This window comes from Dendrobates tinctorius, unplaced genomic scaffold (genome assembly GCF_039654945.1).
Source record: "Dendrobates tinctorius isolate UK_male_01 unplaced genomic scaffold, ASM3965494v1 ptg000024l, whole genome shotgun sequence".
NCBI lineage: Eukaryota > Metazoa > Chordata > Amphibia > Anura > Dendrobatidae > Dendrobates > Dendrobates tinctorius.
In genome coordinates this window covers 25,509,692-25,521,892 of record NW_027361692.1, presented here as the reverse complement: position 1 = coordinate 25,521,892, position 12,201 = coordinate 25,509,692, and the positions used below count along the sequence as shown (strand labels likewise).

The 12,201-nt window shown below is 46.9% G+C and overlaps 1 protein-coding gene across 1 annotated transcript in view; it reads left to right on the top strand.

Moving 5' to 3' along the window:
• BAG2 (BAG cochaperone 2) overlaps positions 1-12,201 on the top strand; it is a 94,775-nt gene that overhangs the window by 65,830 nt on the left and 16,744 nt on the right. The window lies entirely within an intron of this gene.

Sequence of the window (12,201 nt, the reverse complement as noted above, 5' to 3'; positions counted from 1 at the left end):
GGAAGGAACAGAGTTTAGAGTCCCTAGGTCCGACGAACAAAATCATCGAGGTAGTGGATTGTTGAATTGCTGCCTGTTTCATGACGCACTACTCAGTCTAGGAAGGTACTGAAAAGCTCGAAATAGTGATGTCACGGTCCTGTTAAGTTCGGCATGCAGCCACCGCTGAGCAAGGATTCACCCACACTACAGAGGGGCCCGCGGTCAGACACGGCTGGATAGTTCAGGCAAACAGGACCTGGAGAAGCTAAAGTCAGTGAGCAGTGAAGGACCTACGGTCATGTGACTGCAAGGGGAGGGGCTTAGCGTCCTGCTGTCAGAGATAGGCAGAACACTAATACAGGAATTCTCAAAGTCAGACAAACCGGGTCTGAGATAACAGTAAAGTACCAGGGATGAGGCAGAACGGAGAGTCGGGGCCAGGCAGTGGTCAAAGCCGAACAGACATAGAAGGTACCAAGCAGAATCCAACAAGCAGTATCCAGAGAACAGAGTCGTACACAGAGTATCAGATAAACTTGAACAGCACAAACACACTCAGGGGTCACCACACAATGCCAAGGGCGAAAGTTTAACTGACAGGGATAGGAGCTTCCTGAGGCTATAAGAAGCCTTTCCCAGAACCAGGGAGAGGCCACAATCATAAGCCCCAGGTGTGCAGGTAAGCCTGCACTGGGATCACAACCTTTAACCCCAGAAATGCCAGTCATCAGAACTGGTTACGGACATTAACCCCACATGTGCGAGTCAAACCCGCACTGAGATCATGACAAGTGACAGGAAATAGAGCTGCCTATCGGTAGGCACATGTTGAAATAAAGTAGCTGGTCCACCTTACAGCCCAACAAATGGAAGCATTCAGGGTGCACGGGCAATAGGCGGAAAGCTTTGTCTGTCGTATTTTGCCAGCAGGGCACCAGGCCCCGCTGCGCGCACGAGTTCAACTGCTGTGTCAAATGAAGTTGTAGGTTACGGACGAGTCTTCTGGGGGTATTGCGTCGTTAACCGAATCGCCTTTTGGGTAAGAAAGATGATGTATTAGCCGATATTTTCCAGGTTCTTTTTTGGGAACAATACTTAAAGGCGAGATTCTGAAATTTTTAAATGGCAATGATTTAAATGGGCCCGCCATCTGTCTAGTTTGACCTCTTTTCTGATCTTTTGATGTCAAATCTCAGGGAATTCGTGTGCCGATTTTAGATTATTTGCCACGCGCGGATTTTAGATTATTTGCCGATGTTAACTAAATTTGAAGGGGATAAAAAACCGTATTTAAAACCGTGATATGGCTGCTGGGCAGCTCCTTTATCGGGGTAAAGGCTTAGCCAGGGGCTTTAGGCAGTTACGCCAGCCTGGATTATGCCTCGTAATCGCTCCGTTTACTTTGAGGGTACACCTTGATGCAGGGTGTTGTCCTTTGAATGTAACGACAGTAGTTGCATAATTGATTTTGCTTCTGTAGTAGATGCCTTGTTCGGCATTGAAACTTTTTTTTTAAGTGGATGCCTTTCTCAGTATTGATTCATTATCGATTTATCAACATTCACCAATGTGTGTCACAGGAGGAGTGATACCTCCAACTCCTGGATCCGTATTCCACTTTTATGTGTGAAATCCATACTCTGCTGGTTCAACTCCAGGGGATCTTACTCAATTTAAAGGGGGGTAAAGACTATATTCAAATCCATAATATATCTTCTGAGCAGCTTGTAAGCGCTCCGTTTGCCTGGCAGGTACACCATGATGTAGGGTGTCCACGTCCGCAGGATGAGCATTCATGATTATATTTACCAGACACGTTAAAACAGAGGAATCCTTTGTTAAATTGTAAGCGGGCCCCTGGTCCACGTGCGACCGTTTAAACCTGGAGTAATTAGTGGTAGCGTATGAAAAAAGGGGGGCTTCTTTTGAGCCATCATCAGTGGTAGCCAAACATCTGTTCCCAGCCTAAATTGGACTGTAGGGCCAGGCACCTGCAGAACTTTTCATCGTACCGCCTCCAAGCGGAACCACCATCGTTATTTTGAGTGATTTATAACACGTAGATCGCTGGGATGAGAACACTCACCACTATTTGACTCTGGCCGAGTGACTCCAGGTGATGGAGGAACTCCGGCTCCCACTGTATCGTTGGTTGAGGTTCGGTGTCTGCAGTGGCCAGAAGCCCAGGGAGTGTGGGATAGATCTCCCAGGCTGGTAGCCAGTGACAGAGCACGTGACGTCTGGTTCCTGTCGTGTGCCCGAGCCTGAGTGACTCCTGACGGGGGAACTCCGGGGTTAAAACATGGTTGGACAGGCTGGTAGCCCTGGGTGAAGAATAATTTGGGCTGTCAGCCATTGATGGAGCACGTGACTTCTGGCATCTGTCGTGTGCCTGCGACCGCCTATCGTGACACAGATGCGTCGAACCGAATGGATATAGACGGTGAACGCCATCTAGCGGAACGAGATCTGTGGCAGCTTCTATGTGATCCGTGTTAGCGGTGGTAGCGTGATGAACGGCTCTTCGAGGAATAGTGGGAATGATGACGGGAGTCATCTGAGGAGGGGTGAGAGGTCCTGCGGCATCTACGCCAGGAACCACTGCTACTATGGGATGTGTTGGGGGCATTCACGTCAGCTATGAGGGGTTCACTAAGTGTATAAGTGGCCGTGAAAAGTAGAGGTGTGCTGTGGGGCGTGTGAGGTGGCCTACGTTGCTCTATTTAAGATTAATGGCAGTATATGGGAGGTTAGGGGTTAATGTTTATATATTTTTATATTATTTTATTTTTTTATGTAGTGTGTGGTTGGAGTGATTACGTTACGTGTGTTAGAGATGTACTGTATTTGCTGAAGAGCGCGCTGAATGGTCGGGTTGGACCAGACAGCACGCTCCACAGCAGCGTTTTGGACTCTGCAGGCTGACCCCGCGTACCCCCGAGCAGGCGGTGCGGCTGCGCCCGTCGGAGAGACACTGTAGGTCAGGTGTGGGGAGGGCTGCGGCTGCCGCCGGTGACAGGTGGTGTGCCCGATCCGGGATACCTCTGTGTCTCCCGGGGCCAGCAGAGCCCGGGCCGGACCAGTCTGAACCAGCAGCACAGGCCGAATTCCGCTGTACCCGGGAGTAGGCCGGGCTAGTCTGAGCCCAGCTGCGACATCAGCGGAAGTCGCAGGGGCCCGGGCAAGTGACCATTGAGGCTGCGGTGAAGGCTCCGACACCGCTGTAATGAAACTGGAAGTGGGCGCGGCTGCTCAGTCTGCTACGCCGGAAGTTTGGGGCCTCAAACCGGAAATGGACGGGGTCTTCGGGAGTGCTTGAGGCCTAGTGCGGGTGCCAGGGCATGCGGCCCGCGCATGGCGCCGGCGGCCACAGCGCCTGCCACACGCGAGCCAGGGGACCGAAACAGCGGCACAGGGGTTTTGAAATTTGCAGACCAGCCGCCCATGTGAAAATGCTCCGGCGGGCAGGAGGACTGCGTGGAGCACCTGCCTGCGCCGCCGGATTGATCAGAGGTTCACCGGAGATAGCGGGAGCAGCACCGGGTGAGCTGAATGACAGGCCAGCTGGAGGTGGGTGTGGAGCGGGTGGCACGGGGAAGGAAAACGGGAATGTGCCACCAGAAGGCCGACGGGGACGGAAGAGAGGCAAGGGAAGGATGGGGCCTGCGGCACAGGAAGGGATGGATATAGGGGAGGCCTGCGGGGAAATTAGGGGGTCAAGAGAGGGCATAGGGAGGTGAGCACTCAGGCTGGACATAAGGTCTTGTAACCATTGCTCACCTTCCTGTGCTACTCTCTGCCGCCGGGCCTCGATCAAAGCTTCAGACATGGCTGCTGGGGAGATCCTGGAGAGGTCCTCGGAACAAAAGCTACAAAAGCTTCTAAATGCACATTTCTTCCGCCACCATACAAATAGTCATGAGCACCAGAATAATATCTTACAATGTCAGAGGACACAGAGGAAACAGTCCACAAAAGAGGTTCACAATATGGAAAGAAATTTACCAATCTCAAGCAGTCATCATATGCATACAGGAGTCCAAATTTGAAAAAGATATCCATCCGGTACGCTCCCATAAACAATTCCCACACATTTTTAAATAAGATAATAATAAGAAAAAGGCGGGGGTCATCACAATTTTTAAGAGTAGCCTCTCATTTGAATTTATTGAGGAGCATAAATATGAAAAAGGGAGATATCACATCCTGATCTGTGTCATTAATAACCAAACCTGCACAATCATCAACACCTACGCCCCAAATAATGGCCAGATTAGATTTCTAAACAAATTAAAAAAGAAAGTAGCTACCACCAAAAAAGGAGATATGATATGGTTTGGGGACTTCAACATGGTCCCAGATAATATCATGGATTCATCCTCACCTAACAGGTCGCGATCAAACACTTTGAATGGGTAGCTACATCAGAACGAACTGTTCGATGTATTATGATGTATTAACTCCACATCAATTGATTATACCCATTACTCAGACCCCGCCAAACGGCTTCTAGGATAGATCAGACATTAACTGATGTATTCACCCTATCGAAATTTCAAAAATTATCAATTGAAAAAAGGACTATATCAGACCATTCACCGGTTAGTGCCAACATTCTACTTACTAGGCCCTCCCACAAACAATGCCCAGCTATGGAAATGTAATCCAAATATATTACGTAACCCCATCCACCGTGACAAAATAAAGTCTGCATTGGAAAACTATTTCAAAGAAAATAATAATGAAAACATCGACCCGCTTACCCAGTGGTGCTCCCACAAAGCGGTCATCAGGGGACTTATCATTCAAATTTCATCCAACGAAAAAAAAGCTAGTAGATCAAAAATTAAAGTCATCCAAACTAAAATCGGAGACAAAGAAAACGAACAGCTTTCCTGCACTCACCCATCTGAAAAAATCCAACTAGAATTACTAAAACTAAAGGTACTGTCACACTTAGCGATGCACCAGCGATCCCGACCAGCGATATGACGCGGTCAGGATCGCTGGTGCATCGCTAAGTTGTCGCTAGTGAGCTGCCACACAGGCAGATCTCACCAGCAGCATCGCTGGGGTCGGGGGTCGCTACTTACCTGTCACACCAGGCGATCCTGCGTCCTCCCGCCCGGCTCCACGCTCGTCTCTCCACAGGAAGCTGACGACGAGAAACGGTCCAAGACGTTCTCGCGCGATCAGCGATAACCAGCGGGGGAGCGGGTTGTAGGTAAGTATCACACACAGCGATATCGCTAGCAATATCGCTATAACGTCACAAGTTATAGCGATATTGCTAGCGATATCGCTTAAGGTACTGTCACACTTAGCGATGTACCAGCGATCCCGACCAGCGATATGACCCGGTCAGGATCGCTGGTGCATCGCTAAGTGGTCGCTAGTGAGCTGCCACACAGGCAGATCTCACTAGCGACATCGCTGGGGACGGGGATCGCTACTTACCTGTCACACCAGGCGATCCTGCGTCCTCCCGCCCGGCTCCACGCGTCGCTCGTCGTCACAGCAGGAAGCTGACGACGAGAAACAGTCCTGAACGTTCTCGCGCGATCAGCGATAATCAGCGGGGGAGCCGGTCGTAGGTAAGTATCAGACACAGAGATATCGCTAGCAATATCGCTATAACGTCACTAGTTATAGCGATATTGCTAGCGATATCTCTTAGTGTGACATGCCCTTTAGTGTGACAGGCCCTTAAGACAGGAACTCAAAACAATCCTTTTCTCCTCTTACGATTTGGTTATCAAAAACCTAAAATTCAAACAGTACTCATCTTTTAATAAGCCAACACGTTTTATGATGAGCCGAATCAAACAATCAAGGCAGAATAACAATTAATAAAATTTTATCACCCCAAGGAAGCCCTCTATCCCACCCACAGGATATAGTGAACACATTCGTGGAATTTTACCACGAACTATACAACTTGAAACTCCAAACTTCACTTCCTCAACTAAACAACGTGGACATATAAAATCTATCAAATATTAACCTACCTAAATTAACCCAAGAGAATCTAGAGACAGTAACATCGCCCTTTACCCAGGAAGAGATCGAGGACACTATTAGAATATTAAAACTATTTAAATCCCCTGGCCCCGACGGTTTTGGGAATGACTATTATAAATCCTTCAACAAAATCCTATCCCCACACCTTTCAAAAATCTTCAACAAGGCGTCCACATCTGGTACATTTCCAGAGGAAATGCTCGAATCTACAAATATCCTAATCCCCAAACCCAATGCTGACTTAACTAAAGTAACTAATTACCGCCCCATTTCACTCATCAACTCTGACCTGAAGATATATTCAAAAATGCTATCTGACAGAATTAAAAATCTTCTTCCCAGCCTAATAGACAAAGACCAGATTGGATTTGTTAAAGGCCGACAGGCCATGGATGGGACTAGAAGAATAATCAATTCCAGTAAACTAATCCAATCCTCAAAAAACCCCACTGTTATAGTTACCCTAGACGTTGAGAAGGCCTTCGACCGCATAAACTGGGATTACCTAAGGCATTCACTTAGCAAATATGGCTTCTCAGAAAACTTTATAACAATTATGGATTTATATACAAAACCAAAAGCTAAGATTTACCTGAATAACCATTCCTCTAATCTGTTTCAGATATCTAATGGGACTAGACAGTGGTTCCCCCTTTCACCCCTTCTCTTTATTCTAGTGATTGAACCCCTGGCACAAATTATAAGGCAGAATAAGGCAATAAAAGGAATTGAAACCCCATCCTGTGAATACAAGATCAGCCTTTTTGCTGATGATATGATTTTAGCACTAACAAATCCCCAAAAGTCCCTCAAAGAATTGCAAAGTACCCTTAAGGCCTTCTCGGAAGTCTCTTTTTTTAAAATTAATGAAAAAAAATAAAAAATCTTGCATTTCCATATGGATAAATCCCAAATTCACGAAATAAGCCAAAACTCAGAGTTAGTATGTAGAAACTTAGCACTCAACTTAAGTTGAAACAAGGCGAATTTATTGTGGTATGAAGGAAAACGTTTTGGTCAATAAATAACCTTCTTCAATTACGTGTATATGCTAGATATCTTGCAATATGATATACACCTATTGAATAGCTTGATGTGCTCAGTCTTGGGACATATTGTCCTCAGGCTTGGCATAGTGCCAAATTATAGAATCATAGAATTGTAGAGTTGGAAGGGACCTCCTGGGCCATCTGGTCCAACCCCCTGCTCAAAGCAGGATTCGCTAAATCATCCCAGTCAGATGTCTGTCCAGCCTCTGTTTGAAGACTTCCATTGAAAGAGAACTCACCACTTCTCGTTACAGCATGTTCCACTCATTGATCACTCTGTCAAAAAGTTTTTTCGAATATCTAATCTGTGTCTCCTCGCATTCAGTTTCATCCCATTGCTTCTAGTCTTTCCTTGTGCAAATGAGAATAAAGTTGATCCTTCTACAATGTGACAGCCCTTTAGATATTTGTAGACAGCTGTTAAGTCTCCTCTCAGTCTTCTCTTTTGCAAACTAAACAATCCCAAATCCTGCAACCTTTCCTCATAAGACAGGGTTTGCAGACCGGTCACCATTCTGGTTGCCCTTTTCTGAACTTACTCTAGTTTGTTGATGTCTTTTTTAAAATGTGGCGCCCAAAACTAGACACAATATTACAGATGAGGTCTGACCAAAGAGGAGTAGAGGGAAATAATGACTTCACGTGATCTAGACTGTATGGCTGTAGCTGCGACGGTGCGGATGCCAATCCCGGACATACACACATACACACACTTGAGCTTTATATATTAGATGTAGACACTATATAGAGCCTGTTAGGACCTTGAGGTCCTCTCCTTGTTGTTACCCCTCCACCTTGAGTTCTGGTCCACACAGTGGATGGTATGTGAGCCAGCTGATCAGAACTGTGGTGACGTAGTGCAGAAATGATTGGAATGCTATAAGACAGCGATGCGTATTTTAATATATGCACTGTGCTCGTAATAACTTTGGCTATGGAGATATGTGTGACGACTCCTGGAGTGGACCCTCTGGGTCGTGGCACCAACCCTCCCAGGCCGAGCTGACCTAGTGAGGACCACCCCCTGTACAGGGAGTGTCAGGGGTAAGCCCAAGGGGGTGAGGTACCACGACTGCTGGTACCAAGTGGCTGGCTCACAGGAGACACGAGTCAGTGTGTCGGCAGGAACGTGCAAAGCGTGAATACAGGGACACGCAGGGTACAGGACGGTACAGGGCGAGTGTACGGAGGTACGGAGAGTACAGGACAATGCAAGGCATGTACACTGGAGTGCGCTAGATACAGGATAGTGGTTAAAACTAAAAGAGAAAGAGCGCAATAGGGTCTTACCCAGGTAAAAGAGATACAGTTCAAGCTATTATACTCACCAATAGCAGGAGAGTTAGAGGCATAAAGGAATAGAGGTCAAAGCTGCTGCACATCCAAATGGCCCCGCCGTGACCATAGATCATCAGATATCAAAGAAACAATTTTCGGATTTAAACGTGCGCTGCTAGACAAAACGACTCCTTTCCAGATTGTGTACTTGTATACTTTTATTTTCCCAACGCGTTTCGAAGTCTCAAACTTCTTCCTCAGGGGATGACATGGTACATGTCATCCCCTGAGGAAGAAGTTTGAGACTTCGAAACGCGTTGGGAAAATAAAAGTATACAAGTACACAATCTGGAAAGGAGTCGTTTTGTCTAGCAGCGCACGTTTAAATCCGAAAATTGTTTCTTTGATATCTGAAGATACAGGATAGTGCAAGGCAGGTACACGAGAGCACATATGGCGTGCACAGACAAGCACACCCGGGTGGAAGCAAAGCAGGATGCGTGAAAAGGAGCATGTCAGAGTACAGAGTTAGACACAGCGTGCGCAGAGAAGCACACCAGAGTGCAAAGCTAGGCAGAAGGTGTGCCAGGAGGCACAACAGAGCATAAAGCAAAGCGTGTGCCACGACTGAACACAGTGCAGGAGCAGAACACTAGGCCGAGTACAGGAACAGAGCATGTACCAGGAGGCACAACAGAGCATGTGCCAGGAGGCACAACAGAGCAGAGAGTGTGCCAAGAGGCACGACTGAACACATGGCAGGAACAGAGCACGAGATCGAGTACAGGAACAGAATATGTGCCAGGAGGCACGACAGAGCACAAGGCAGAATATAGGAGTGGAGCATGTGCCTGGAGGCACGACAGAGCACAAGGCATAATATAGGAATGGAGCATGTGCCAGGAGGCACGACAGAGCACAAGGCAGAATATAGGAATGAAGCATGTGCCAGGAGGCACGACAGAGCACAAGGCAGAATATAGGAATGGAGCATGTGCCAGGAGGCACAACAGAGCACAAGGCAGAGGACCCTAATACAGAGCACAGCCAGGCAAGAACAAAGCAGACCAAGCCAGGAAGAACAACAATAATCAGGCACCTCCCATAGGAAGAGGTAGCCTGATATAGCACATGAGCACTACGACTTCCAGGTCAGGTCCTCCAATACCATAGAGAGGACATGACTGGAGGCAGAGCAGAGAAGAGCGCGCGTGCGCACAAAGAACCTTGTGCGACATTGAACTAAGTACGAGAAGTGCGTGTGCGCACCCGACGGGATCCCCGGAGCGGCCGCGGCACCGGAAGAGGTGACATCGGGCTTGAAGTCCCGCCCGCAGGTGAGAGCAACGTGACAGGCGGCGTGACAGTATGATAAAGCAAATTGCTGGAGGGCTACTTTAAGACTGGAGTATAAAACCTCAGTCTTGGTAAAGCTTCCCCTTAGTTTTGTAGCATGGTCTTGCTGACCATGCACAGTGATCTTTTTGCTGTCATTTCATTGCAGCTGATTCTGTTATTTCTATTGCTACATAGAAAACAGTGATAGGGGTGCCAGGGAGTTACAGGTGACCTGCTGAACATTGACACTTTCCCTTTGCATTATCTTTGTTCAAGATCTGCTCTTAAAACAGTACAAGTATGAACACACACCATGACTGATAATGTAATGGAGGCAAAATAATTTTAACTTAAAGTGAACCTGTCAGCAGGATTTTGCTAAGTAAACTACAGACCTTGTCATGTTCCCTTGTAATGCTGACTAAAATGATACCTGGGGTGAAGCTATCCGTTTTGTGGTTCTTGTGTAATCAGTGATAGAGGGTTTCAGTTGCTAAGATGCCTGGTCTCCGGGGTGGGACTTTACTCAGAAGCTTATCTTCCTGCTCTAAGCCAGAGAACCAAGGAAAGACCTGCCCAAAGATCATCCTGAGGCAGAAACATGTTCCTCATCGTAGAGACGGTCTGTGCTTCGGGGTGGCGTGTGGGCAGGTCTTTCCTTGGTTTCTATGGCCTATAGCACCAAGATAAGACTCTGCCTACAGTCCCACCCCAAAGCACCAGCATATCATTAACTTAAAACTTTTAACACTAATTACACAAGAACCACAAGATGGATTTCTTCACCCCAGGTATGATTTTAATCAGAGTAACAACGTCAACATTACAGTGCCTGTAGTTTACTTAACAAAATACTGCTGACAGGTTTGCTTTAAAGAGGTTTTCTGATACCTTGATGTTATAGCCTATCGGACAGTACCAGATCAGTGTTAGTCTGACTCCCAGTACCCACAATGGTCAGATCAACTAATTTTAAGAACTGTGGAAGTCCTTTTAAAAGACTTGTCAGGCTGTGTTCACATTAGGTTTTTTTTGAGGAGTTCAACATCCATGAGTTTTTCAAACAGTTTATCACTGCACAGCTGTGGGTTACCATAACCAACACTCAACTTTGTCTTTTTAAAAACAGAATGTTGTTGTTACTTTCCACTCACATTGCTATCAGCCCAGCTGTACTCCACTCCCCGTCCACTGACTGCCTGTGAGAGTGAAGCTGAAGAAGTGTTAGATGTAATCCAGCACAGCTCTGCAGCAGAGCTAACAGCACTGTGAGAGGAGAGCTTCAGATACAAATGTATATGCAATAAGACAAAGCTCAGCTGTGTTGTAATGTGTTAGCTATAATTACACAAAGCTCTGCAGTAAGATCAGTAGATGACACTGCTAGTCATTAAACCTCTGGAGGCAGATTCTTATCGAGATCTGTGTCCAGTTCACAGATTTTAACAGCTCATTTACATATTTTATGAAAAACATGTACTGTATTTCCCTGAAATAATACATTGGATTTAGGACGGTCAATCCTACACTTTTAAACCCCTTCCTTATGGAGAAAAAAATTTCAATCCCAAAAGGTGCCAAGTATTCTTCATAAGAGATGTGAATCTGAGGAATAGCTTACCCAAAAGTTTAAAAAATGTCTTAGATTATTTTTTCTAAGGCCTGTTTCACACTTAGTTTTTTCTGGCCGTTGAAATCCACTAAAGAATGGCAGAAAAGGGATCCGCCTGGGTACGGATTAAACGTGTGACACCGGACCGCTACGGTTCACGGATCCGTGGTAGGATGAAATTTAAAGGAGCCGGGACGTCATCGCGATGGAGGCGAGATCGCGCGATGGAGGACGTCATCACGATGGAGGCAGGCGAGGAGATCGCGCGATGGAGGACGTCATCGCGATGGAGGCAGGCGAGGAGATCGCGTGATGGAGACCGTCATTGCGATGGAGGCAGGCGAGGAGATTGCGTGATGTAGGCAGGCGAGGAGATCGCGCGATGGAGGAAGGGGGAGATCGCGCGATGGAGGAAGGGGGAGAGAGAGAGAGAGAAAAAAAAAAAAATGAATCCAGCGATCCAGCAGCCGGAAGGAATTGCGGGTTAAATCTGTTTATAAACACAAAATGCGGATCCGGACAGAGAAAAAACGTTGCATGGTCCGTTCGGTGATGTCAGCGGACACCAAAATTTTGGCGGATCCGCAGACATACGGATTCAACGGACGTCCATCAGTCAAAATCCGCCGATAATGCAAGTCAATGGGGAAAAAACCGGATTCGCCAAGAAAAATGGCGGATCCGTTTTTGGCAGATTTTGACTGATGGTGACAAACGGATGTGTGAAACAGGCCTAAGCAGAAACACTACATAAAAAGGTAAATGTGCAGGACTCTGGTTTGAATGTTGAATCTAGTAAGATCAACCCTTGGGATCAGGATGGACATTTTGGCCTCTTAGGTCAGATCTCATGCCTTATACCCCTTTAATAACCTCTCTCATCTTTTGGTTGAACCTGAAATGCCTTTTGTCAAACTATAC